This window comes from Calidris pugnax, unplaced genomic scaffold (genome assembly GCF_001431845.1).
Source record: "Calidris pugnax isolate Ruff unplaced genomic scaffold, ASM143184v1 scaffold95, whole genome shotgun sequence".
NCBI classification, from domain to species: domain Eukaryota; kingdom Metazoa; phylum Chordata; class Aves; order Charadriiformes; family Scolopacidae; genus Calidris; species Calidris pugnax.
The window spans coordinates 2,239,995-2,243,760 of record NW_015090885.1 but is presented as its reverse complement, the minus strand read 5'-3'; the positions used below and the strand labels follow the sequence as shown (position 1 = coordinate 2,243,760).

Sequence of the window (3,766 nt, the reverse complement as noted above, 5' to 3'; positions counted from 1 at the left end):
CTTTATACACTAGATTTTATTTCATACAGACATATATGTTACCAGTTACTTTCCTATACAGGAGTGCACACTTTGCTGAGTACTAGATATAAAAATGTAATGCTGATATACAACAGTCATGGTTTGCTTTACTACTGTCCTAAAATGCCCCACGTCCACATGAACTCCAGTAAGTGGCCATCACTTTCCAAGGGCAAGCTGGAAACTGGCATGTGTCATCACGTACACTGACCTTGGAAACCGCTCCAAGGGGAAACTATTCCAAACCACCTTTGGCTGGTAAGTACATAAACCAGGGAAAATCTTAAGAGATCTAGAAAACACTGAAATGTGTTACATCGGTAACTTAAACTTGTGTTAGCTATTTACCCAATACATGCATCATCTTGATTATGTATCATTGATATTTACTTGTACACTAAAAATAAATAGTTGAACATGATACATGCAGCCCTGCTTGTGCTATGCAACGCGCTATTTACACGAGACATAAATATATACAAATAGGGATCATATATGTATATAGATGTTATTATTACTACACTTCAAAGAACTTTGGTTAGCGTAATGCTTTATTTATTTGCTTGTCCTCCATCAAGCTATTAGCTAGAGTGATAATTGATCAAGCAATTGCATTTTAATTGTGGTAATAGAGCAGCTTTGTGATTTATTCCTCTTTGTTTTGTTTCACTACAAAGTAATCATCTTTGCTCAGATGTTTAACCACCCACCCAATTTATCTATTAGAACAGTTTCACAGCCATATTTCATTAATCTCTGTAGGCTCTACAATGGACATGGCAATTTCTCTCCTTCACAGGGTAATTTCTTAATTGTGATGGTGTTGGTTATTGCCTCCTTAATTTGCACTTACACTAATCTACTACTTTTGTTAAATTTGCAGATGATGTGAATGATTTTACATTATTTTGTTAAGTACAATAGGCCTGAGCTTGTTCTCTTTTAAATTGATATTAACCAGGAATCTCCTTAAGGTTATGATGGCAAGTGTAAGGCCAATGGAAGTAACAAGCTGGAGGAGTTATATCCTGCCTACTCAGGTAAGCAGAATTTGTTTTAGGTAGACCTAAAAAGAAACAAAACAGTGAAACAAAATTTGATCTAAACTGTAAACAACAGCAATACCATCTTCTGTAACTTGTATTTACTAGAGCAATAGTCCTGTTTTCAAAGTAATGTAATTGAAACTTAAATTTCTTTGATTTAAAAGGGAAAAAAAGTGTATGTGTAACTACAATGGTAACTGAAGAGTGTATTAATGGAAGAATTTTATTAATTGTTCTAGTATACCTCCTCTGACAGCAGGAATGCTACTGTTTTGGGATATACTTGTTATATAAGGGATAAAATGCCTAAACCAAAGCACTAACAGAATTCAAAGAACAGAAGTTGGAATCTTCTTCCAGCAAGATTTAAGGTTGTAAAGATGCAAGGTCTGAAATGCAGCACTGAAGACTTGATTTTGAGCTTATACTGTAGTGTTTCTCTCTTCAGAGGCTAGTGATGCACAGAAACAGATTCCCTCCTGCTGTCCCTTGCTCTCCTCCAAGGTGTAGAGAGTACATAATTCAAAGACTGATTCAACTACTACTGTTAGTTCTCAGAGTGCAAGAGTTGTTTAAACACTCTATTTTCCTCTGTGTTCTGTTGTGAACTTATTTTGTCTCTTCCTACCTATATACCTAATGAAATAATGGGCTAGTAGCAAGTAACTTGGTGCTGTATGTATGACTTGTCAATAATGTTTGTAAAGATGCATTTGTAATAATGTCTGTATTGACATTGATAGCTCCCAACTAGAGTGTGAGGACCTTGCCCTATTACCAATACCCTACACACAGGACCTTTTGAGCAATGTACCGTTGTTACTGATTTCCATTCTTCTATGCAGGGCAAGTGGGCACATTTAGAGCTTTAACTGTATCATGCATTGCAATATATTGCAGGCTTTATTTCTAGGTAATCTTCATACACTATTTAAAAGCTCTCATTAAATACTTACAATTTTAAGCCTATTAATGTTTATTATCTAGATGCATGCTTAGTATATAACGTATATTATCTACAAGACAGTAATAGAAGTTTAGCTACGTGTAATAATCTTGCACATACATGCAAGTGCTTAACATCGTTTTCAGTTCTCAGTTATGTTGACCTATGTCATCATTATCTCACATTTGCTCTCCATTTAGCAGTCAATACATAAATGCTACATCTCTTTTTTGTTCTTTCCACTGGCTGAATTTTTAAATACGGTATTTTCTTTCAATCCAATGATGTCTTATATCCAATAAGGACAATAATTTAAATACTGCAAAGTGGCTGCCTTTGTATTTTATAATGGGGAAAACTTATCCTGAAAATTCTTTTTTACTTTTTCTCTTATAATTAGGAATAAGCGGCTTAATTTTTAAGAACGTTTTTTCACCCTCTTTGCACAGAGGAGCAGATGTGCCCTTGGAAAGCCCTAACTTGAGAAAGGCAAAGCATAGGTAAGTGAAATTCGATGAATAATTGATTACTGAAGTAACTATGTAATTATTAGGGAATGTGACGGATAATTTTGACAGTGCGGGGCGGGGGGGGGGGGGGGAGAAAGCTGCGGACAAATAAAGTCCTGTTTTTCAAAATGAGACCCATTTCTCTCCCCGGACGGCACAATAGCCCTGCAAGAGCAGCTCTGAAAGGGGAGCTTGCATGACATCCGTTTATAATGTGCCTTTCTCCCGCTTAGACATTGCAACATGTATTACAATACCCGAGGTAACGAATCAACTCCCTCCCCATCCTTCCTCTCCCTCCTCTCCCACCCTGCCGGTTCCCCCAGCCCGTGCCCTCTCCGGCGCCGGGGGCTGCCGCTCGCTTTGTAGTTTCCCGGAGCAGTAGGACCCGGGGGCCCCGCGCGGCCACCAATAGACGCCGCTACTTGGGATCTATTTGTATGCGATGCCTCCCGCTCTGCGCATTAATAGTAATACACATAACGGCGTCTGAAAGAATTCCCTTCTCAAGAAGGATTTGTTTTTTTTTTTTTTTTTTTTTTTTTTTTTTTTTTTTTTTTTTTTTTTTTTTTTTTTTTTTTTTTTTCAGGGTCCTGAGACGGGGAAGAATCCGGTTTCATCCCCCTTTTAGTCAAAAAAAGTCTCCTGAACAGCTGGGGCGCCTTAAGCGCGCTCCCTCCCTCTCTCTCTCTCTCTCTCCGCGCACAGATACATAGAGGGATATTCTCGCTCCGCGCAAGGAAAGTTGCACAGGACTGTCTGGAGGATGGAACCGCTAGTTTGCTGAGAGCCTTCTCATCTCGGAGGGTAAGTTCCTCAACTCCCAAAGTAGCCACCGGTGCGAAGGCTCTGGCCGGCGGCCGCGGGGAGGAGGCGGCCGCTCCGCTCCGCCGGGATCGGGATCGGGCACCGGCTCCGGGCGAGGCAACAGTTTTCCGCAGGCGGCGGGAGAGGTGGCGGCGGGAGGAGGGGGATGCGAAAGGATCTAACGCGCAGGGGTGGCGGCGGGAGCGGGCCAACAAGTTTGGGTGGGGGTGCTGGAGGTGTGCTTATTTTCTGTAAAGTTACCGGGGCTTCCGCGGGACCGTCCGTCCGTCCGTCCCCCGCCTCCCCCCAGCTTCATTGCCACCCTTTGGCCCCGGCGTTATTAACAAAGAAGTTTTGCCGCTGGGCAGGCGGCATCCCTGGCTGCGCCCGCCGGCCCCTGGGACCATCTCGGGGTGCGTTTCGGGCTGGGCTGTTGC

The 3,766-nt window shown here is 41.8% G+C and overlaps 1 protein-coding gene across 4 annotated transcripts in view; it reads left to right on the top strand.

Moving 5' to 3' along the window:
- Positions 1 to 3,208: 3,208 nt before the first annotated feature.
- The window catches only part of ROBO1 (roundabout guidance receptor 1), a 736,202-nt gene continuing 735,644 nt past the window's right edge, over positions 3,209 to 3,766 (top strand). For all 4 annotated transcript variants that reach the window (XM_014947370.1, XM_014947371.1, XM_014947372.1 and 1 more), the window contains exon 1: positions 3,209 to 3,329. The gene's annotated coding sequence lies outside the window, so the exon portion shown is untranslated. The remainder of the gene's footprint in view (positions 3,330 to 3,766) is intronic.